This window comes from Ochotona princeps, chromosome 13 (assembly GCF_030435755.1).
Source record: "Ochotona princeps isolate mOchPri1 chromosome 13, mOchPri1.hap1, whole genome shotgun sequence".
Lineage (NCBI taxonomy): Eukaryota > Metazoa > Chordata > Mammalia > Lagomorpha > Ochotonidae > Ochotona > Ochotona princeps.
The window spans coordinates 61,168,849-61,194,065 of record NC_080844.1 but is presented as its reverse complement, the minus strand read 5'-3'; the positions used below and the strand labels follow the sequence as shown (position 1 = coordinate 61,194,065).

Here is a 25,217-nt window from a genome sequence, read left to right as displayed (position 1 = left end):
CCCAGTGGAGGTCCTGACCTGCTAGGAGCTGGCTGTGACCCGCGGGACTAAGTGTCAGCGTTAAATTAAATCACAGACCAGCGGCTTCAGAGGCATCGCCTTTAAAGAAAAACAGTGCATTAATAACAAGCCATGGAGGAAAGAAATGGCTCATACAGACTGCAGTCCCCAGGCACGTCCTCGTTCCACTGCAAAAATCAATGTTGGGAAGCCCATGAATTTTAAAAGCCAAGTGAAAGTGGTGCCCTGCACAATGAAACACAAAGGAATTCCTCACAGATGGATCAGGTAAATGACAGGATCCTGTATCTCTGCAAAAGAAGGGAAATATCCCTTTTATCACTTGAGCTCTTCCTTGAAGATACTCATTCCCTTCACACTCTGTAAAGCCACAATACAACCGACTGCACTATAAAGAACGCCAGGGATATTTTGATATGGATTTCATGGACTCTGCAATCACTTTAATACAGATATTTTAATGATATTGATTCTTCCAATCCATGAGCAAGGAATGTTTTTCTGTGTGCGTGTGTGTTTGATGATTTGCTTCATCAATGCTTTATAATTTTAATTGCTTAGATCTCTTATTTCTTTGGTTAAGTGTATTCCCAAATATTTGATTGGTGTGCATGTGTGGATATTGTGAATGGAATTAATCTTTCAAGATTTTTATTTGAAGAGATGAGCACAGAGAGAGTGGGAGAGAATGGCCATAGATACTCCATCCCATACATTCCAAGCATGGATTGAAAGCATTAATATTATTAAAATGTCTATATTAGTTAAAGCCATCTACAAAGTCAATGCAATCCCTCTCAAACTTCAATGAAATAATTCATTCTATTATGGCTTTACAGAATCTGAATAAATATTTTTAAGGAAGAACTTTAGTGATAAAAGGAATACTTTTCCTAGTGCCAGTTTGCACATGTGTCCCTGGACCTACTTGCTGGGGAATAAGGACGGTGAGGAAGTGGGCCGAGTCTTCCAGAAAGCCGGTTCAGGCACTGGTAGGGGATGGGGGTTCTCGGCCTCAACAGTCCTCCAGCCAGCAGGGGGTGCTAGGAGCTCCCCCAGGATGCCAGCTACAGCATCCTCTGCTAGCTTTGCTCTCCTAGCCCTCCACCACCTCTTCTGGTCTAAATGCACTCATCCACAGGGTAACTCAACTCTAATACAGCAGCGGACTCTAATGGGGCCAAGTGTTCCTTGGGACACTACTGCTTGTCCTGTCAGCAAAGATTCTAACTGTAGGGGAACCACTAAGCAAACAGGGACGAGTGTGAGGCTGTGGATGTGATCAAAACCACCATGTGCAGGAGCCAGTCTTTGTGGTGGTAGCACGAATCCTGTTGGCATCATTTAAGCTTCTGGAACCAACCAGCCATGATGTCAGAGCACTCCTAAACTGACAAGTTAAGAAAGCTGATATTTGTCACTTACGCTTCAGCTATTTTTCTGATCCCTTTCCTTACAACCAAACCGACAAAATGAATGCTTATTAATGCTGCAGACCAGACACTGTAAGAGCTGCTCCAGATAAAACACTGAGTGACATTTCTGGGTGCAGTTCAGAAGGTCCTCGACAATGCATCCTCTGCCAGGTTTGTGTTCAACACCAAGCAGATGTGACAGATTACCAAGGTCGGGAGATGCTTGGAGCTGTTCCATGGAGCTCCTGCTAAAGACCCACGGCAGGCATGGAGTTAATCCCAAGGAAAAGAAAGGGAAGGCCCAATGGGACCACCATGTGGCATCCCCTTCTGCCACTAGAAACCCACCTCTGTACTCTGCGGTCACAGAAGAGCAGAGCAGATCAATTCACGCATCAGGCACTGGCAGTTTGTAGATGTATCCTAGGAGTCAGGTGGAGCCAGTGGCAAAAGATGCTACAGGAAACAGAAGTCCAAAGCCAGCATCAACCCAGAACCAGAAATCCAAGCATCTCCAAGTATCTCAAGGTAAGAGTTATTGGTCCTCAAAGAAATACAGGAGAAAAGGTAAGACCTCGATGTTAGATCAACAGGATCCAGAAGTCAGTCAGGGTTTGAGACTCAACTAACATACATTAGCTACTAGGCCATCCTCACTCTGTTATTTCACCCACAAATTGAGGGTATTCATAATTACTATTACAATGAAGACATATACTCTGCTATTAGAGTTCTGTACTTTCTGAATTGTGAGTACTCACAATTCAGAAAGGATATGTCTGCTCCACAAGACAGAAGGAGTTCCAGTCTTTATCCATCCTCAGTTACACACACCACAGGTACTGGAAATTATGTGATGCACATAAAAACACTTACACTTTGCCACATACCACACTGCTCTACAGAAAGAACTACTTGGCATGAAACAGTTACAGACTCAGATGGACACCATGGGACAAGTCCTCAGACCTTCAAATGCCAGCAGGGATCACTTGAGAGCAGAGGCCTAAAACCAGAGCAGTGTGGCTTGATGCTGAAGCCCCAAGAAATAAGAACAGAGCCTCCTGAATACTGATCCCATACTTGGTAAATAGCTTATAATATCCCAATTTATTTTCCTGTACTTTTTTCTAGTTCTACTACATTGTTAAATTTCATGATCCTTAAATTCAAATAGGATTTATTCAGTGCTCTAAACATTATCAAATCTCAAACAAAGATGGCTACTGTTGGTATTTTTCCACTTCCTATTCATATAATGATTTGTTCAGCAAGCATATCTGGGGACAAAGAATTATGGTTTCTTTTATTACAAAGAATGTTTTTCTTAATCCCTTTTTTACAGAGCTTGATTCATTTTCTAAAGAATATCCTGAGATTGCATCCAATTGACTGTAAACATTTAATAATTAATGTCATGCTGAGTAAGATAAAAATTGCTACTGCTTCTGGCCAAAGGCAATGGCTAAAGCTAGAGAATAAAGTTGCTAGGTAGAATTTGTAAAATCTAAATTACCCAAAAAGAATGCTGGTTTCCATGTTTAAAAAGAACCTATATCCCAAAGTTAGTTTCAAGAAACCGTAGAGCAAGAAAGAGGAAATTAAAGATACATGAGGAAACAAAAGTGATGGAAACAAAGTAATTTAAGAAAAATAATGGAGTGAAGCAGAATTTCTAAGTGAGTCAGTTGCAACTCTCAAGGAAATAAAAGCTGATGTTAAAAAATGTGGATGTTTCAAACACAATGAGATTTCATATGGTCATTTTTCTGAGCCTTCATTTTTCTTTGTTTTAACCAGTGAAATATGGAGAGAGAGTAATCCTGTAAAAATTATGAAATTAAAATACACAGGAAGGCAGCTGACATAATCTTGTGGCAAGGGATTAGGGTGGAGGCATGAGTGTGTGTTTGGCTCCACACAGACACATGTTCATGTACCTAAGTATGTACAGACACATGGGATGGAGCACACACAAGCTCTCCCTGAGCTGTTGGGAGGCCAGGGAGGCCTGGGAGCAGCAGCACCCAGCTCCTGAATCTCTGGGGTTCTTTTTCAGATTTAGTTTACTTACTCAAAAGGCAGAGTGACAGGGAAGAGGGAAAGACAGAGAAAAAGAGAGAGAACATCTACTACCTGTTGGTTCACTCCCCAGATAGTCAAACAGCTAGGGCTGGGTCAAGCTGAAGCCAGGAGCCTCACACTCTATCTAGTACATGGTAGAAGTCCAAGTACTTCAGCTATCTTCCGCTGTTTTTTCCAGGAACATTGGCAAGGAGCTGGATGAAAAGCAAAGCAGCCAGGACTTGAACCAGTGCTCTGATATATGATGCCCACAAGCCTGGTAGTGGCTTAGCTCACTGTGCTACAACACTGGCCCCTCTTTTTCCTTTTTAAGACATATTTATTTACTTGAAAGACAACAACAGAGGTGGGAGTAGAGAGAAGAGGAAGAGAATGAACGAGTGAGAAGGAGATGGGAGTGGAGGAGAGGTGATAGGAAGGAAGCTGAGGGAGAAAGATCTTTCATCCATTGGTTTACTCCCCAGATGGCTGCAATAGCCAAACCTGGACCAACTCAGGAGCCAGGAGCTCCATTCCAGTCTCCCACATGGGTGACAGGAACCCAAGTTGGACTGTCTTCTGATGCCTTCTTCCCAGGCAGATTGGTAGGAAACAGGATTGGAAGCAGAGCATCCGAAACTCAAGGTGGTACTCTAATACAGGATGCCAGTGTTTTAAGTGGAGGCTTGGTCCACCGTGCCCCAACATGACTCCTAGATCTTTGTTTCCAATACAACTCTCCAACAAGAGAAGTCAGCAGTCACTGGAAAAATAGAAAATACTAGAACTGGGGCAGAAAACTTAAAGCATGAGCCTGGAACATTTTATAGTGTCAGAACATCAGAAAATGCTAAAAATATATATATTTTTAAGCCACGGTGAGGGGGGGGCATGTCATAAAGGCACTATCACCAACAAGACAGTATTAGATGTTCACAACCAGGACAAGGAGCAACAGAATAAATGAAGGCTGGGTCAAGACCAAAGGTTAAAATGAGTACCTGTGAGTCCACAGAGATATGGATATAGCAGGATAGAGGAGGGGAGTTTCTGATGTAGAACTCCATGTACATTATACAGATTAACTCCCCTATGGAGTACAGCGTAACGCACGACTCCTTAGCTTGGGAGCATGCATGACCACTTCTTTGCAAACAACAGAAGGAAAGGTGGGAGCAAGTAACCTCACAGTAGAGAGACCGGACCTTGCTTCAGCGAGGTCACCCCAGTGAGCATCCACAATGATCCCACATGGACGATCAGTGATCTTGGTGTGACAGGCAGAGGATGGCACTTCTATCCGGGGCCTCACCCTCCTTATAAAAAAGCATGAAATCCTAGTCTCCCCATGAAGCCCAGCTGAGGGACATCATACAAAAACCTGACCCTGTCCCCTTCAAAATGATCACAGTGATCAAAAACAAGCAAAGTTTGAGAAACTGCCACACCACGAGGGATCTATGGAGATGTGTCAATGGAATGGGGTCCTGGAACAGGGAAAGGCACTAGACAAAACCCAGAGAAAACTGCATAAAGCACAGGCTTGAATTACTTAGAGTGCATCAATATAGGTCCATCCGCAGTGAAAAGGACACCATAGCAGTACACAATAACACGGCAAGGGGGGGCAACGTTTGAACTATGAGCCATAGAACATCCATGGAATCACCGGGTCAGGCCCTGACAAGGCAACTGTAGGTGGGACTTGAAATTCAAACAATCTAGAGGAGGCTGAATTTTAAGTTGATGATTCTTCGACCCTTGGCAAAAATAGAATCATCACCCCTGCTGGGTTGATCTGGCTATGGGGCATAAACAACACTTGTGCACCATCTTAACAATTCTTCCATAAATCAAAAATCCTAAAACTATTTTTAAAATCACAGTAGGAATGCAGACACTATGAAGAACTATACTATAGTAATAATATAGGGGAACTCAGTATGGGGGAGGAGGTGACTTGGGAAGGGGGAAGGGAAATCCTAGAGACTATGGAACTGTATCATAAAGTGATAATAACAATAATAAAATAAGTTTTAAAAAAAGAATGCAGACACTGTGATTGTGTCTTCCTTCTAACAACATTAGAGATTTTCTTCCACAACAGGATAACCTAAATTACATATCCAGTTCCCAGGTAAACATTATTATTTCTACATTTTTCTTATTTTGTGCCTCGCTCTCTTTTCCCAACCTGCACTGGTTTTAATCACTTTTCTGAATCCACGTAGACCCTGTGTTCTCAGCAAATTTCAAGCTACATCTATAATGCTACTCTTTCCTTCTTTAAAAAAAAATCTATTTTCAGGAGTATTATTTTCCTGCTTCCCCACCTTCCGATCCTATTTTTGTTACCTACATTACCCTTAACCATGAACAAAGCAGACCTACATTACCCTTGACCATGAACAAAGCAGATAACCCTGTCCATTTGCCCTCGCCTTCACATTCAGGTTCTAGCTGTGAGCAGTGGCCTGAGGCACGCTGTGTGCTCCTGCAACTGCAAACACCATTTCCCTTCACTCTCCATTCACTGCGAGGTTACACTTTCAGAATCAACAATGATCCTTTCCCTTTCCTCCTTGTAGACACGTGCCTAACCATGTCGACATCTCCTTTCATCACCTCTTGAGTCAGGGTCTTGCTTCCCATCTGAATGCCAACCTTGTGGTTCACGAACCATCTCTCCCAGAATCACCCAGGAGCAGATCAAACAGGAAGACTGTTTGGTCCTTCCCAGGCCTACGCAATCTGAATCTCAGAGGGCTTGTTTGGAAATACACATTTAAAAGGAATCCCTCCCTAGTCATTCACAACACTTGAGTTTTTGTCATGGTTTAAACATGACAAAAATTAGGGTTAGGGTTAGGATTAGGATTGAGCCCAGTGGTCCTCATTTCTGGCTGCTGATTTCAATCACCTAAGGAGTATTTTCAAGATCTTGCTGGCCAGGCTTGTCCTCCAGCAACTCTGAGATGGAACCCAAATATCAGTTTTATTTTGTCTTGAACTCCATGTGTTATCCTATTCTACAGCCAAAAAAGACCACACCGGACCAGATCACTCTTATTGTTCCATCCATTTTTAAATCACGTCATCTTCGCTTACAGCAGAAACCCATCTCACCAGAACAGTCCTTACATATTTGTGTGAAATGTTTTAAATCAACTGCTGTAACAACTTTTAAAATACCTTAGGAGTTTCATTGAGACAACAATGATGAGCCCAAACGTTCTGAGTGACTAAACCAAGGCTTCTCATAGAAACCATCAAGATGTGCACCAAGACTGAAATCATCCCAGCTCAGGTAGGAGAGATCTGACAATTAATCCTGAGTTGTCTTCACTTCAAGATCATTCCCATATTGGCAAATCTCAGAAGATGCCCTTCCAAGCTCACTCACCTCGTGCAGCCAAGGTCCTTGCATGTGGTTGATCCCTGCCACATGGGCCCCTTTTGAAGGTTAGTCGTGATGGTTGCTTGTTCCCCCTAGAGTGAAGACTCAGGAAGAGGAAAGATAACATCACAGCCATTTCTAGCCTCATCTCAGAAGGAGCATCCACCACTTTTGCTCTGGTATCTTCATTAGAAGCCAGTCTAGATCCAGCCCCAGCCAAAGATCACTGGGCACTGCTGTAGATGCTATTAGGACTTGTATGACTCAGACAACACCAGCTGCCAGTCAGCAATAACAGGTCCTTAAGATAACTGAAGCTCATCTCTTCCTCTCTACAGCCACAAACAGGTGTTACTGATCAGTAGAAGTGCTCTTCCAAGTCACGCTTCAGGAACAGTGGGGGCCATGCAGGGTTCTCTGCTTGGATTCATCCCTGCAAGAGAAATACTGGGACAACTGTTGGGTGTCGCAGCCACGATGCCACTTCTGATATCCACATCCCATCATTCAAGTCCAAGCTCTGCTCCCAATCCCAACTTCCTGCTAATGCACAGCAGGCAATGACAACTACTTTCACGCCAGCCACCCACAGGGGAGACGCAGACCGAGTTTCCGGCTTCTGGTTTTGGTTTGGCCCAGCCTTCACTATCACAGGCATCTAAGGAGTAAACCTGTAGATAAGGATTCTCTCTGTGTCCTTTTCAAGTAAGCAAATCAATAAAAAAAAAGAAGAAGAAGAAAGGAAAGCAAGAAAACCTGCTATGAGGACTGCACCTTCCCATCAGCCTCTCTCTGCTGCACCTCTGGAGTCTATTGTAGCTTTCACAAGGCCATAGCCCCTTGGGGACACTCCCCGCCAAGGACAGAGTGGAGCCAGTCCACTCTGTGGAGCCACTGGTGCTAACCAGAGTGAGGATGGGTATAGGACAGGCTGGACCAGCTCTCGGCACCCATTGAACCATGTAACAGCTGGGTCTTGGGAGGACCAGGTGTGGCTGGGCTGTAACATTCAACAGTAAGAGCTGGAATGAATGTGGGCAAGTCAGGCAATACAGTTGTTCCTACCAGGACAGGAAGTAGACCAAGTTAGGCTGGGCCAAAGACAAACTGGTGCACAAGATCTGCCACTGGGAGGTGAAGTGATAGAGGAGCTTGGGAAACTCTTGTCAAGATGTAGTCCCTGCAGGTTAGTGCAAGAACCAAGATTGGGAGCAACCCAGACCAGGCCGGGTTACATACCTGCCGGCATACATGTGGGTCAGGTCTGGGAAGACCAGGAAGGATTTTTCTTAACACCCATTGGCAAATCTGAGAATCAGGACAACACACAACACCAGCCAGTTCACATTAGGGCTGGGACTGGGGCAGTCCAGGCTGTGCAGAATTATGGCACCTGTTGGCTTACATGTGAACTGCAATAGGGGGAGAGACAGGCTAAACTAAGCAACCACATCATCTGGTGCATGTGTGAGCCAGAGTAAGGGCAGGCTGGTTGAGCTTTAGTACAGCATCAGCTGGTAAGTGCTGGGAATGGGAGCAAGTTCTATCAAGCTAGACTTCAGAATCACCTGGAAAGTGCAAGAGCCAGGGCTAGAAGTGGGCCTGTTAGGGAAACTGTGGGCACCACTCTGATTGGCTGAAGCTACCACTGGTGAGCATGAAGCCAGGGCTGGGGTGGGTCTAGCTGGATAGGCAGTAGCTCCTGCCAGCAGAAGCATGGTCAGTTGGGCTGAGCTAGGCTGTAGCAATAATTGGTGTGTACAAAAGCCAAATGGAATGTAGGATAAACCAGACCAGTCAATCATACACATTATTATGCGCAGGAAGCAGGGCTGGGGGCAGGTCTGGTGGGGGTTATTAGGGGTTGCTCCAACTGGGCTATATCCCACTGGTGTACATGAGGGTCCAGTGCGTGGTTAGCAGGGATTGGCTGGTCTGAATCATCCATCAGCTTGTGTAAGAGATGGGGCTGGAGATAGAACTGACTCAACAACTGCAACCACTAGTGTGTGTGTGTGTAGGCTGACATGGGTGATGGGCTGAACCAGACCCCACACTGGTAGACACAGAGTCTGTAGACTGATCGTGGAGTGCTTGTGTCAGAACTGGACTTCTTCGGTTGCTGAAGACGGGGCAGTGGACATCATGCCCAGATGCACATGGGAGACATGGCAGTTCACTGGGTCCTACAGAGGACATCTAGTACCATAGCAGAGGATGAGAGCAGAACAAGTTGGACAGCTTTCCCAGCTGGGCTCTGACAGCAAGCATCTGGGCGAACAGAGACTCTAAGGGGGACTGTGTCAGCCAATGGACCTTGGAAGGATTTCCTCATCTTTGGAGCGATTACATCAACAGCATGTCAGAACTGCTGAAACCATTGGAGTGGTACCCTTGGAGCACGCTCCACACTGGGGACCCTAGGATAACAACAGGTGGCCATCCCCCATTTTCAGATGCAGCTTCTCCCCTTCTCTGTCCCTTTCCCTCAGATGCAGGAAGAAAAAAAGAATGAAAACAATTGTCTGGTCCACCTTCCCCTGTTCCTTGACCCTTGTCACTCTGGTCGGTGGTCCACATGGGCATGCATCCTTCTCAGCTATGTAAACATCATCCAAATAGAATTTTTAAAACTTCAAAAAGAAAAAAAGGAGTGGAACCAGGATTTCAACCTGGGGTGCAGGTGATCTTTAACAGCTGTACCAACGACTGCCCCACTCTTGAGGGTCCTGATGTCCTTAGGATAGTAGGCTAAATGGTAGAAACAATTATTGATAGTGATATTAGCAAGAAAACTATGTTTTGGAGAGCAGGAATTTTAAAAAGAAAGCTAAGAAAACCTTGACCCTACATAGGAGTGCATGAGTGAGCTCCTGCCTCCAGCACCAGCCGATACAGACCCTGGGAGGCAGCAGCAGGGACTGCAGTGGTTGGATCCTGTCACCCACATAGGAGACCTAGACTGGATTCCCTGCTCCCAGCTTCAACTCAAGCTGGCACCAACCGTGGTTGCTATTTGGGGAATGAAACAGCGTATAGAAACTTGCTCCTTGTCTAACAAAATGCTTAACAGCTGCATTTTCATTGTATCCCTGAACAACAGCCTTTGCACTTTAGAGGAGAATGTTGAGGCGCTGTGCCTCTGGCAGTGCTGCTGCTGCTGGTAGGCTGAGGACAAGCCTTTGGGGCTGTGTTAAGAAGGAAGCTGGCTGTGGCCATGGCCCTTCCACCTGCCAACATCCACAGGTATCTTCATTCATAGACTTTTGATCTCATTTCTGCCCTCTTTTATTTCAAGGGTCAGTTGTTCTCTCTCAAGATGCAGTTTTCAGTTGTAGCTTATTTACTTTCGAAGATATTCAGTCACATGGAGGAGGTATTTTAAATTGGCAATTTTCCACTCCAATTGATTTATGGCCAAAGCCTCTCTTTCAAGTTCACATCCATTTACAGGGGGTGAGGGGAGAGCAAGAAAGGGAAAAAAAAAAAAAAAAAAACAAGGCTTTCTTTACTTGGGATGGTAGAGCAAACCCGAATGCCACTTGAAAGTTTCCTGGAGTTGGTTTTTCGATCTCCAATTGAATCACCTTTATTTTGTTTGCAATTTTGGATCTTTATCCAATCTCCCCTATGGAAAAGGCTTCTGCAAAAACCTAATGCAATACATTGCCTATTTCCTTGCCCTCCTGAGGCCATGACTAAGTTAAGCAGTGCTGGGCTATTTCAATTCTCTCTCAATCTCCTCCCCGCCCCCGAGTTTTTAACGAAGGTCTCTGGGGAGTGGGAGATGGGGGTGGGGTGCCTATTAACCAAAATGCTAGTTGCTCAAAAAAGATATATGTATGTATATATGCGTGTGATTGTGTGTGTAAATTCCACAGTCATTTTTTTGTCTTGCTGGGTTTGTTTTTTTTTTTAATCTTTAACTGTAGTCCTTAACCCAGCTCAAGACCATGATTGAAATTCAACTTCCATACATCCTTTTTCCGGTCTGACAATTTGATAATGTCATTGTTATTTTCTCAAGAAAACAGTTGAGAAAGGATAATTCATTTACAGGAGGTCAGAGGAAGGAGCAGAAGGAAAGGAGAGGCAGTAAATTGTCCCAAGTGGCAATGGGAACATCCCGGGGCCTGCAGGGAGAGGGGGTTGAGATGCCATCTTGAGTATCTCCCCTCCATTGTGATGGCTCCCTCTGCCCAGAAGGATGCTGGACACCTGCTCCTGTAATGAAGGTTGTTGTCTATCTGAGCAAACTTAAGTGCTGTCCCAAGCCTTCCTGATAAGATCGGGAGAACCAGCAGGACACCAGAGCAGATGTAAAGGAAACCATGTAACAAGCTCCCACCCATCTGCCTGGTACATCTGTAAATGTGTGAGCGACTTTCAATTCTTACATAAAAATCCCTTCCTCCTCCTGCTGCCCCAGGCATTCTGTACTCTGTTGACCTTCAAATGCACCCCAGTATGGCCACCTGGACACTGTTGTTCTACAAAAAAAAAAAAAAAAAAAAAAAAAGGTTTGTCATTTATCAACCCAAGCGCAAAAGCCAAAGTGGGAAATAGCTCCTGAGGAAAGCAAAATAACATGGTTGTGCAATTCAGGAAGCTCTATGACCACACAGCCAGAAGCCAGCCTCAGCTACACGGGCAGGTGGCCAGGGTCTGGAGGCACAGCGAGTGGTCGCAAAGGAGAAGCAGGATGCAAGATGGTTGCACAGCATGTCAAAGTTACACATTTAAAAGGACTATGGAAAAATGAGGAAGAAATTATAACATTCAAAAGCTCAGCAGTCAGTGTCCTTACCATGGGTTCAAGCAGCCCTGAAAGCAAAATGCTGACTCGGAGCTAGAAAGTTCTAGTTCATCCCGTTCACCCTATGGGAACTCACCCCACTGGCAGATCCCTCCATGTTGTTGTCACCATCCAATCCAATCGACATCCCTTCCTTTCCTTCTGCCCTTTCCTCTGACCTCCTATGACTTAACCTTTCTTTAAACATTCCTCAAGAAAATAACAATCACATTATAAAATGATTAGATGAAACACAGATCATAGGAGATGAATTTAGAATGCGTTACACAACCACCTCCCAGATAATTACTAACTTCAGAATATGCGTTAACATGACTAGGAATTCCAACTGACCTGACAGAGTGTCTTTACGAAGCTCTTGAAGGACGTCAATGCAGCGCCTGACCAATCCCCTTCGTGAGTGTTGGCTACCAGCCTAACAAATCTCCCACCGTTACAGGAATTCAGAGTGGGCTCTTCATCTCAGAGCAAGGAAGACTTATGATGCAAACCATCAAGAAGAGAGGTGAGTAGTGAAAGTAGATATTATTGAGAAATAGACTCTTGCTTCCCAGGAGGGGTCCCCAAAGGAGGGGCCATCCAGGTAAGGATATTGGGAGTGTATATAGGACTACATAGCAATTGATCAATGCTTCTACATAGTGTTGACACAGCAGGAGTCTGCTTTCTTTTTTTCTATGTCTCTGGCATAGCAGTCATAATTCCTAGTCAGTTATCAGATATCACCATGTTGACCACTTAAGAAAACGAGAGTTGAGAAATATTGCTCAGCCATGGGGAATTTCAGGGGGGCCCGGAAGGTTGCAATCTCGGTCTTCAGGTACAGGCATGTCTGGGACCAGCCAGGTTCCTTAAAACCCAGCCAGGCAGCCAGGGCACCAGTGGCTTCTGGCAAAGTCCTTGGGCCATCCAGCAGTGCTCTCTGGAGATTTGAGGGTGTGTACTTACATTTGGCCTGGATGATGGCACATGTGGGGGCAAGCAGGGCTCATGCCTACCCTAGGAATAACTTCTGAGGGGCTTCCATGGACAAGGCTACTGTACTTCCAGGGCAACATCATGGAATCCACCAGTGAGTCAGAACAAGGAACGGGTAATGTGAGACTGGTACATGACACTAACCAGCACGTGAGTGAATTAGGTCTGGGGGCAGAATTTGTCAGGGAGTATTTTTTATCCATGTGAAACAACAATGTCCACTGGCACACGCAAGATATGTGGCTAGGAACAGGCCTGACTGGAGACTTAAGCAGACATACCAGCTGGAATGGGGTTCCCACTGGTGAGTGTGAGAGTCGGAATAAGGGTAGCAGACTCGACTGGGCATGGACCTCATCAATGGACTCACAAAGAATTAAAGTGAAACACCATTACTAACTCCAAACAGAGTACACCCATCTCCCACCCGGCGTGGACACTGCCGCTGCTCACCAAGGGAGAGTCGGAGCTGGCAGACCTGCCCTCCCACAGTACAGTGCTGCCTTGATCACTTCCTGGAACCTCCAGGTGCTGTGCCTGAACAATCTCCTCTTCCCTCCCTGTTCCTCCAGTCCTACGTGCACCTGATAAAATGGGTGAGTCTGATACTCTGGGTTAATCCTTCTGCTCACTATTTCAAAGGGAAATAGTTTAACATTTTCAGTTCCCTTGGATCTTCTCCTTTCTTTGGCTTCCACATAGCAGTTAGTGTGTCTCTGCTTTAGAGCCAACTTGGTGAATTTGCAAGGCAACAGTCTTGCAGGTTAGGGGATCGCACAGACTCAAGAAAAACAGTAACGCACATCTGCATGGGTTTACTGCCCGGGTGTGAAGAGTTGGGCTGGCACATAGTGAGGCTGGTCGCCATCAGAATGAGAAAGAGAACCAGCACGCATCTCTACCTGAGCCACTAAAATGTAACAAACATGAGGCCGCCGTATCATCTCCGTCCATCCTTCCTATTTATGGCCATTTGCCTCTGAATGGATTATTCATCTCTCATGGCATAAACTATCTCAGAAACATATCGACTTTTTAAAACGATACAGTGACAATCACTGTGCCAATTGTTAGCTATTATTCAAACTGCCTCTGAGGTAGAAACATTGTTACATGGAAATCATCCTCTAGTTCACGAATTATAAATATATAAAGGATGCCTTCTACTCTGTTTCACTTCTAAATAAATTAAGGAGCAAAATAATCAACCTCTGTCCTGGTTGTTACAGAGGAAAATTGTGGCTTTGCAAATGCAGTTAAATTCATTGAATGTACCAAAGAGTCATGCACTGGCAGGTAGGGCCCTAGCTTCGCTTCATTAAACCCCACTCTTGCTTAGGGCCATTTTCCAGGCCCAGGACCCTTACATCTCTCTTGCCACAAGGTCTTTGGAAATTCTACATTCAACCAGTCCCATGGTGCTCAAATTCTCCTTCCAGAATTTACACAAAGGGGTACATCTCATTGTGCACTTTATCTTTGCATGAGGTGCTCCTACAAGTATCTGCTTATTATGCCTTCTGAAACACAAAACAGCCTCAGCAGCCAGGGCTGGGCCAGATTAAAGCCAGCAGCCTGTACTCCATCTGCATCTCACACACACATTGCAGGCATCTGAGTATTTTGGCAGGAAGGTGGACAGGAAGCACGGCAGCTGGAACTCCAGGCCAGCCTCTGACACAGAGCGGCAGTGTTACAGGCAGTCCTCAGCTCCCTGAACCATATCCTGGATTGTTCCCTGTCTGTTCCATGTGCCAAGTCTGAGCTCTCCTCTCATTCTTTACCATCAGGGCATCTTCCAGAGGTCAGGGTGGTTGATGGGTATAAAGCCAATTAGCCTCTGGCCATAATCCTTCAGATGGTGTGAAAGAGGGCGGAAGATGGCAAGTGGTATCCACACCTTCCATCCCCTCTTGCCCACAAACTGGTTGCCATTTCCCTAGGATCTCGCACATTCCAGCAACCAGAGGATTTCTCCAGACTTCATGAAAACCAGAACTGATGAAAATCACAGGGGTACTCAGGAAACAGCTTGGGTGGGAAATAAGAGGGGGCTTGCAGAAAGGAGTCCGGAACAAGGTAGAGAAAGCCAGACAACATGAAAACAAGGCTGATGTGCTCATTGGAACCATACTCCACCAGCACCCAACCACTCTCTCCAAAAAAGGGGGTTTGAAATTGAAATTACAGAATGTCTCCTTGCTGGGGAAAGTTTTCCTTAGTGTCTGTGCCGTCCATGAGAACTGCAACCAAGATGTGCTTCTAAAAGCAGAGTGCTCAGTTAACTAACTCTCCCTGCTAGTCTAAGACTGGACTCAAGTTCCAGAAACCCCGAAAGGGCATAAAACGTCCCTTTGTGTCCAGGCAGTTGTCACTGAGCACTCGCCCTCCCATGTTTGCTTGGGTCAGTTCAAGGCCCATCCCTGGCTCACCCTCACTTCCCTCCCATCATGACAGTACAGATCCATTCTACATTCTGGACTCCCAAGGAGGAATGTAGCATGAGAAGGGGCAGTGGGCAAGGGCAGCTGGCCACAGACGTGGGATCACTCTCATCAACCTCCATGCCCTTCAGTAGCCGAGCGCTGGTGGGATGGTGACCACTCAAAAGGCTGAGTGGGCCCAAAATATGAAAGTGGGGGTCTCAGGCTCTTCCACTGTAGCATTCCAGGGTGCTGTCTTGCACGTGGCTTGCATAGGGTGTCCAGATGTAGCAAATAAAAAGACTATGCCAAGAAATTAGATTTGCCAAGAATAACTTTCTAACCCGTGTACTCACATGGCCCTTGCAATGCTTGCAACACACCCAGGGACTTAACAGAGTTCCTGGAAGTTCTGCATAAATTCCACACTTATTGATACAATAGATCCTTCATATCTGAGGGCTCAACCAGCCAGACAGAAAAACCTTTTTAATTCTAGAACATAGACTTGTTCTAAGCACTGTTCTGAATCCATGCAAATGCATGATGTGGAGGCCTACCCTGCAGAAGCTTCGCATCAGGATAGTCTCCACCCCTCACCAAACCTCACTCTGTGGATCCCAGACAGTTAGGGTTAGATGGTTGCCACCATACTGAACCTGTACATTTTGTTTTCTTATAAGTCTTCCTAAATAATACAGAGCAGCAAATGTTGACATAACATGTCCATTGAATTTGCCACTGAAGCCACTCTAGAGTACCCAGGAGGAAGCAAAGTACCCAGGAGGAAGCATGCCAGTTACATGCAAATATTGTACCACTTCATGGAAGGGACATGTGCAGCCACAGTTGGGTATCCAGGGAAGATCTTGTAATTGACCTCCTGTGGGTAACAAGGGACAACTATGCTGCATATGTGTATATACATATTCCTTATTTCTCTGAGAACTCCACTAGGTATCCTGTATTATATGCAGCAACCCTAAATCAGTGCATAATTCACATGTCGTTACTAATATTGTCACATGCTCCTAAGCACTGCTGTAACCAGGCACTAGCATTTTTAGGACTTTTGTTAGAAGCTGACAACCTTAGGAAGCAGGGAGAGACAGAAGCTTCTGTAAGTGCTGTGCCAGGAGGAGGGGGCAAGTGGCTGTGCCTGAGTGGTGGTTAGAGGCCAGTATTGAGAAGCCCTTGCAGTATTGAACATCTTTGAAACAATATACATGCAACTCTGCCCCGGGTGGTGGGTAGGGGGAACTACAGGTGGCAAGAAAAATGACTTCCCTGCTTATTTCTCATCTGCATGGGTGGATTTTTAACAAATAAATAACGACATGCATGAGTGATCTATCTTGAAATAAAACTAAGCTGCAAATAAGGCTTGCTGTAGCATGCAAATCTGGTAAATATTTATCGACCATAGTACCTTCCCCACCAGAGTGACAATACCATCACTAGAAACATTCCTTCTGAGGAACTGCCCTTCTTCAGAGTTAAGTCTGGCTCTCCAGGTAACTGAGAGTGAATGCCTACGGCGAAGTCTTTGACCTGAGCTGCTGATGGGAGTGCTCACTAACAGACCAGACAGCATGTGTCACCTGCCCCCAAGGCCTCAGGCCCTGACAACAGGCAGGGCCTCTTGAAGTCAGCTCTGAATTTTTCAGAGGGAAAAGGCGTTTTCATGCAAGTGGCCCGCTGCAATGACAACATTATTTTCTCCAAAGTGGACTCATTTCTAGTTATTTCAGGAATAATTTTACACACAGAAAAGAAATAATGTCTGCTTTAAAAAAAAAAAAAAGCTCTCTGGTTGGCAACATTTCTCTTAATTTTTCCAAAATCCCACTCTAATTTCAAAAATCTAGATTCTCACCTTGGCAAGAAAAGGTAGATCAAAGTCCTGCTTCAGTCTTTAGGTAGATACTATCTGGAGCAAAGTCACCGATTAGCCTGCACACAGTTAGCACAACCTTCCCTGGCACCAGGGAGTGCGCCAGACACCTGCCAATGCCTCCTTCATGCAGGCACTGCCAGCAAGCTTTCTCACTTCATTAGCTGATAAAACCCAAGCCCTTCAGATCTAAAGGGAATACTCAATAGCCACAAAAGTGCTCGATGGCAAAATGATTGCAGGTTCCCTGCCTGTAGGATTTGTAGTTTAGAGAATACACTTAGCTTCTAGCGCGTTGGTCAGGAAAGAGATCGGAAGAAGACAGAATCATCTCCAGGGACAATAGCAAATCTGCCAAAGAGAAGAAAAATGCCAGCTCTGTGGCTCCCTGTCTCCGTCTCTTTTCTGTTGTTGCAACAAAATATCCAAGACAAAGGAAAGACACTGGGGTTGGGCTCCCAGTTCTACCATCCAGGGAGTCCAGGATCAAAGTGCCAGCATTGTCAGCTGCTGGAGCAGCCAAAGGGCAAGCGGGCATGTGCCAACGGAGGGAGCGTGAGGAGCAGCGTGGCTCTGTATGAACCTGCCCTAGGGGCTGGCACCATGACAGAGTAGGTTAAGTTTCTACCCACAGTACTGTCATCCACTTCCAATCCAGCTCCCTCTTTGCAGCCTGAGAAAGCAGTAAAGCATGATCCAAGTCCTTGGGACCCTACACTCACATGGGAGTCCTGGAAGAAGCTCCTGGCTCCTGATCGGCCCAGCTCCAGCTGTTGCAGCCTTTTGGGGAGTGCACCAACATATGGAAGATCTTTCTCTTTGACTTTCTCTCTGTGAATTAGCCTCTCCAATGAAAATACTTAAATCTTAAAAAGGGGGGGGGGTAAGAAAAATCCTTCCCATCCCCAGAGAAAGGCACTGACTGATGACTGTGAGCAGCCAATCCCCTTATCAAGGGCCCACATCCCTACACCACCACCAGTGGTAATCCAACTTCAGCAAGATAACAGAGGGGACAAACCATGCTCAAACCATGGCACACACCAGGAGCATCCAATGCAAGAGCCACAGGCACTGCTAGGGGAACAAGTGACTTTATCTGACCGCATCACTACTTCAGTCCTGGGAGCCAGCTGGTGTAGACGGAAGCTGCATTCACCAAGCACTCGGCAGGCACACGGGGATTTGCTGAGCGACTGAACACACTGATAAATGGATACATGAAATGGGGTGGGATATTCTATGACTGTAAAAAGGCTTAACTGCGAACTCCAACATAGATAAATCCTGAAAATGTTCCAGAAGCCAGTCACCAGCCAGGCAAAGTCTGATTCCATAGGAATGAACTCCGCAAAACCAGCAAATGCATAAAAACAGAAAGTAGATGGGAGGTTGCCAGGGGCTGGTATTTCAGTGGTTGGGGCTTAGGGGATGGGAGGGGACAACTGAGGGACTAGGCATTTCCTTCGGAGCTGATGAAAATGTCCTGAAATTGAAGTGGGGGTGATTATGTACCTCCGCGAACAGACCAAAAACCCTAAGACTGTACCTTTTAAGCAGGTGGATTGCTTGGTACTTGGATTATATCTCAATAAAGCTGTTAGAAACATAATAAGAAATCCCACCATATCCTCACAGCATCCTCCCCGCCCCTGTTTGGTCCTCACCCACCATCAAATCGTCTTTCACTGTTGGAAGTGCTGACAACCTCATTCTTCCAAGCAGCCCCCTAGAGGCTCCGTCAGCTGCTGTCCTTGCTGCCCCCAACTTTGGATTCTTCCTTCAACGCCAGCAGGTGGATGGAGAGAGGGGCAGACGCTCAACACAAGGACAACAGAGGAAGAGGGAACCATCTCATTTGTGCAGCACTGAATCCCCTCGGAAACCTAGGTTTGCCCTCTCAGGGAGAAGTTTAATGTGATTCCTAAGCAAAAGAGCAAGTGAGCAAATGTCTTCAGCTGCCATGTCGTCAGCTAAGCTTCCAGAAGCAGTCAAACAAAACCACATTTATGATTTTTTTAAATATGAAATTATTCTGAAACCTAAACCACTGTGGATTTCCCTAGTCTCTACACTCTTCAGTGCCTCCCTAACATTTTAAAACATCTCGCCAAGTCCCGAATGTTCCAGAACAATGACCTACAGCATCCAGGGGTTCCTGTCCCCAGCTTCAGGCTATAGATTGGCCTGTCCACATCCCTCTGTGGCGGATGAAGCCTTCTCAGAGCCTCAAGCTCTCCGTACTCTAGGAGGGCATCTCTGGGTCAGAGTGAAAAAGCCCCTTGTTGACCTCCGTTAGACTGTGGCTTCTGGCAGTTGTCTCAGAACTGAAAAGCAAGGAAGCAGTGGCACTGTGGAGCCAGAGAGCTCCGTCACAGCTCGTGCGGCCTTACGGCCCCATCAAAACCACTGTTCTAGTCACAGAGTTCAGTACATAGTCGGTACTAAAAAGGAAAACCTGTTTTGACTTATCCTGTTTTTGAAGGGAAATACCTACCTTCCTTCAAGGGGCAGAGAGTCATGTTCTCCCCTGGCACCTTCCTAGCAGCTGCTGGAGGACCATCCAGGACAATGAGGTTCAATCAAATCTGCTTCCGGGTAGGTTAAGGCACTGGCTAAGGGCTGGTGCTGTGATGTAACAGATGAAGTTGACACCAACAGTGCCAACATCCCTTATGGATGCTGTGTGAGTCCAGCTATCCCATTTTCAATCCCACTCCCTGCTAATGTGCCACAGAAAGCAGGAAGAAAGCAGGAAGAAAGCAGGCTTCAGCCTGGCCAGCTGTCACTGCAGCAGCTGAGGGAGTAAAGGAACAGATGGAAGATCTTTTGCTCTCCCTCTCTCCTTCCTTTCCTCCGTCCTTCTCTTACTTTCTCCTTCTTTCCTTTCCTCTCTTTCTCCCTCTCTCCTTTTAACTCCTTTTCTCTCTCCTTCGGTAACTCTGCCTTTTACATAAGTCAACATATCTTTAAAAAGAGACATTGATAAGGTTCCTGTGGCCCACCTCACAGTGGGTTGGAAATACAGCTCCTGACTCAGCTTCCTGCTAATACAGACCCCGGGAGACAGAAGTGATGGCTCAGATAGCTGGGACCCTGCAAGTCACACCGGAGGCCTGGATTGCACTGGGCTCCTGCTCCAACCCAGCTCAGCCCAGGCATGGGAAGTAAACCAGAAGATGGGAGCCCTGTCGCTCTGTCTCTGTTCCTCTATGTGTCTGTCAAATTAAAAACTAATCAATTAAAAAATGTAAACATTGCTTCTGACTGATTCAAAGAGAAACAGCAGGCCAGTATGTTGGCTGAACTGGCTAACCCTTCACCTCTAAGCACCACATCCCATTCGAGTGATGATTCGTGTCTTGGCTGCTCCACTTCCTAACTCACTCTCTGCTTGTGGCCTGGGAAAGCAGTGGAGGATGGCCCAAAGCCTTGAGACCCTGGAACCCACATGGAAGACCTGGAAGAAACTCCTGGCTCCTGACTTTGGATCTGGTCAGCTCCAGCCACTGCAGCCATTTGGGGAGTGAGCCAGCAGATAGAAGATCTTTGCCTCTCCCTCTCTGTAAAATCTGCCTTTCTAATAAAAACAAATCTTTAAAAAGAGAACAACAGCAAAGATGAGGATTGCACTAAACCCCACAAAGACATACAAGAGTTTCAAGAAGTTTCAAAGAGCAGCCCGGATAGGAAAGTGACCCTGCCTGGTCCTGAACCTGCCGACTAGTTTGGTCTTAGCTACCTCTCAGCAAGAATCAGGAGTCAGGAACCCAGGGCCACCTCCCCAGGGTGGGACCCTGGACTGGGAAACTGTTCCACTTTCTCCTGTTCTGTAAAGTGACACCTTGTGCACCTCCCAAACAGCCTCCATGCTACTTCTAGCTAGGAGATGAAGCTGGGAGCAGGGCAGACAGCAGAGAACTTGCAAAAGCAGGAGACGCAATGCTCCCTATGGCCCACCAGCTCTGTGCTAATGCATGCCCATCCTAGGCTGCACTTTCGCCCCTGGATCCTGGAACTTCCAGGAATGCAAACATACCCAAGGGGCACTGCCTTGGAAGGGGCATGCAGAGTGGCAGACAGGCTCAGCATGCGTCTCCCTGTGCCACCAGCGGCCCCAGCACCCCCAGGGCAAGAGAGATGGGGAGATGCCAGGGACACGGCCACACTCCCACTTCCTCACACCCTCCAATTGCCTCTTCACCCTTTCTCTCTGCATTTTTAAGCTAAAGCTGTAACTGGTTTAAAACCAGGGAGCAGAGCAGGACCTGGAACACAGGTTAGTTTCATAAATCCAAACTATGATGCAATTGATATGCAGAATTGCTCCTGAAACCACAAAGAGCTACCTTATACAGAGATCAGGGCAGAATTCAGAAAAGAAAAACATCTGTTTTGATAATGGATCACCATCTTTTCATAAAAAAAGCCAGAATTAGGGTTTTTCCCTGTAACCTGGAAGCACTCAAGCACAATGCAGTCTGTCCAGAAGATGCTGCTGACAGCCAGGTGGGAAATCAGAAGCAGCACGTGTCCTCTGCTGTATGGCCATTTAATAGTCTCTCTCAATTCTTGAGTATTTTTTTAACTTGACCTAGCTCTGCTTCCAGCTTTTTGAAATTCTTTCTTCTGCCTCCTTCATTTATTGAGACTTTCCACTGAATTTTTAATTTGTTCTGCTGTCTTTCACTTCCAATAATTTGGCTTTATTTTATTTCAGTGTTGCTATTTCCTGTGTGACATATTCCTTAAATTCCTTGAATTCCTTGAATTCCTGCTTTATGTGCTTCTCATTGTTGATAAGAAGCTTTACAATGGGGCCCAGCACGATGGCCTAGCAGCTAAAGTCCTCGCCTTGAAAGCCCCAGGATCCCATATGGGCGCCAGTTCTGGTCCCGGCAGCTCCACTTCCCATCCAGCTCCCTGCTTGTGGCCTGGGAAGGCAGTCGAGGACGGCCCAAGGATTTGGGACCCTGCACCCGCGTGGGAGACCCGGAAGAGGTTCCTGGTTTCCAGCTTCGGATTGGCGCGCACCAGCCTGTTGCGGCTCACTTGGGGAGTGATTCATTGGATGGAAGATCTTCCTCTCTGTCTCTTCTCCTCTCTGTATATCTGACTTTGTAATAAAATGAATAAACCTTTAAAAAAAAAAAACTTTACAATGAGTTTTCTGAATTCTGTGTCCCCCATTTTCTCGATGTTTTTCTGAGTTAACTCTGAGGTTGGCAAAGGCTTTTGCTCCTTTGCAGGGGAGTCTTCACTAATATTCATTGTGCCTTTGTCTCTTTTTGCTCTTGGTCATTGTACTTCTGGTTAGCAGATTCTTCTCCTTAGAGCAGGTTTATAAGCTGTGTCACCCACAGGTCTACAATTCGATTTTACTTTTTGCGGTTGATACATGATTCTTTGCAGTCATTTGCGCCACTCCCTCCAGTGAGTTCCAGGTCTGGGTCCTTATGTTAGACTTCCATGATTGTCTCCACAGCCCCAGGTCCTGGCTCACCTCTCTCCACCTCCTGTGATCTCGTGCTGAGGCTGCACCATTGTCTGTACAACCTTTCTCCCAATTCCGGCTCGCACAGTTCTCAGGATTAGGGAGACATCAGTTGTTCTAAATAGCTAGGTTGTTGGTGGTGCTGATCTTGCTAGAACCTGTTGGCTCTTAGTTCTGAAGGCCACATGGACCTATTTTTACCTGTTTGATGCCAAAACTGATATTATTTTCCTTGTGAGACCAGTGAAATGAACTGTGTTTGCTCCCAGTTCAGCGCATGTGCAGCTCACTGTTGTCCCTGCAGTCTCAAAACCTTTGCCACACTGTACAAAATGGCACCTGATGTGCCACTACTAGAGTTCTTGATCTGCTGGCCATCAGGTCTGGGGGCTACTGAACCTATTTTGGGTGAACCTGTAGGATGCCACGTTGTTGCAATTCACTGAGCAAGAAATGAGTTTGCTCCAAGCTTAGTGCATGAGCAGTCCTGTCCCATAAACTTTGCCTGCCTACACAAGATAGCGCCTACACATGATGATTTGACTCTAGTTGGGGGGGGGGGGGGTCTGAGCTGTGAAATCTACCCTTTCTTGCACCACCTGTTTGGGTTCTGCTGCTCTGTCTCTGCTCTTAGTTAAATCAAACAAACCAGCAGGATGGGCAGTCCTGTATCTGGGTTTACCTCCTGAGCTCCTGATGAACTCCCCTTCCCACCTTGCTGGTGGAGTTCCGGCCACCAGTGGAGTTCAGATGGCTACTCACTGAATGCCACTAAGGTATCTGGTCACTACAACACCACACCACTGTCTCCACTGCTTTCCCATGTCCCTCCAGGTGCCCCTCTACTGTCAGTCTGTCCCCTCCTATTTCCTGGAATGCGGCCTCTCTGCTTCACCCTGGCTAACGTTTCTCCATCTGTTTAAACATGTCCGTACCCCATTCTGTCATCTTGATTCTCTCTGGCTTCCTACTCTAGGCACCCAATCTCCTTCACATTTTCCAAGCTCTGCTATCCTGGTCCAGTTTCTCTTGTGACTAGCAAACTGGGTAAGTTATAACAAGCTGATTTGGACTCACAGTTCTGATCCATAGGACCACATCTGGTAATAAACCTGCTTGTAGCAGTGCCTCAAGGAGGCTTTAACAGGCCTCATAGTGAGAAACAGAGCATATGAGAGAGCAAACCCAGCAGGATTTTATAGGAGTCATTCTTAAGACAGTCCACTAACTCACATATCCATGACTGGCTCAGAGTGCTGATCCCCTCCTAAAGCTTTCCTCTGGCCCCTCTCTGTCTCTAATGGGGGCTCAACTCCAAGCTGAGCTTCAGAGGGAAACAACCATCTGCAAAGCCCAGCACCTGCTATTTAGAGGAAGACAACCCCACCACAACAGTCCATGGATCCCTGCCATCCTCCCAGCTCTCTCCCTGTCAGCTCTCTGGTTTGCCAATACAGCCTAGACTCTGACCTAGAAAGCTGTTGGCTGTCCACCAAGGCCGTGTATCCCCCAGACTTTATAAGCCCAGCTTTCTGAGTTCCCTCCAAATCTTTTACTTATTTATTTATTTTTATTAGAAAGGCAGATCAAATTTATGGAGGGAAAGAGGTATAGACAGAAAGATCTTCCATCCACTAGTTCATGCCCCAAATGGCCACAATGGCTTGAACTGAACCTGTCCAAAGACAAGAGTATCTTCTAGGTCTCCCACATGGATGCAGGGTCCCAAGGCTTTGGCCCATCCTCTGCTACTTTTTGAGGTCATAAGCAGGGATCTGGATTCTAAGTGGAACAGTCAGGACATGAACCAGTGCCCATATGGGATCCCAACATTTGCAAGGTGAGGATTTAGCCACTGAGCTATCACACTGGGCCCCCCTCTGAATCTTTGGAAACCCAGATCTGTAAATTCCCTGCTGAGAAGCATGGGAGACTAGGGAGGGAGTAACTCAATTTCCCCCCTGGAGAAGGAGAGGACACAGCAGCCAAGGAAGTTGGGCAGCCCCAGCAGACCTGAGGCCGGGATAGAAAGGCAGCTGGGGAGCTGGGCTGCAAACATGCCTGATGTTGCCTCTAGAGTTGTCACTTCTGCTTAGGTTGTCCCTTGCCCCAACCCCAACCTCCAGTGAAGAGTCCATGATTAGCCTCAGGGAGCAGTGCATACTTCCCATTTTGTAAGTACTGAACAGCAAGCCCCACTGGGGAAGAGAAGAGGTGCACCGTGTCCCCACAACTCTCTGGAGCAGACCCACAACCTTCCTTCTGCTGCTCCCAAGGAGTCTCCCAGCACTCTGCTCCCACACACCACACTCACTGGGACTCACACTCCACTACTCAGTGCCTAGAACCCAAGAAAGGTGTGTTGGATGAAAGGCACCTGCAGCATGCCTGCTGGACTCCTTGTTTTCAGAGTTATCAGCATCCTTGGCACAATACACCTTGCAACACCATCCTAACCACCGTTGGCGCAGAGGAGTCACCTTCTTCAAAACTGAGCTTAAAAACAATCACTGATATGGCATGCATCGTGGTCAAGCAGGTAAAGCCACTGCCTGGGACGGCAGCATCTCATATGTGCGCAGGTTCATATCCCAGTTGCTCCCCTTCAGATCCAGCAATGATGGTACCTGGGGGAAAATCCGTGGAAGATGGTCCAAGTGTTGGAGCTCCTGCATCTGGATGAAGCTCCTGGCTTTGACCTGGCCCAGTACTGAC

The 25,217-nt window shown here is 46.5% G+C and overlaps 1 protein-coding gene across 2 annotated transcripts in view; it reads right to left on the bottom strand.

The window, feature by feature from the left end:
* Window positions 1-25,217, bottom strand: part of PLPP4 (phospholipid phosphatase 4) — a 543,342-nt gene that overhangs the window by 455,472 nt on the left and 62,653 nt on the right. The gene's annotated exons all lie outside the window — the stretch shown is intronic.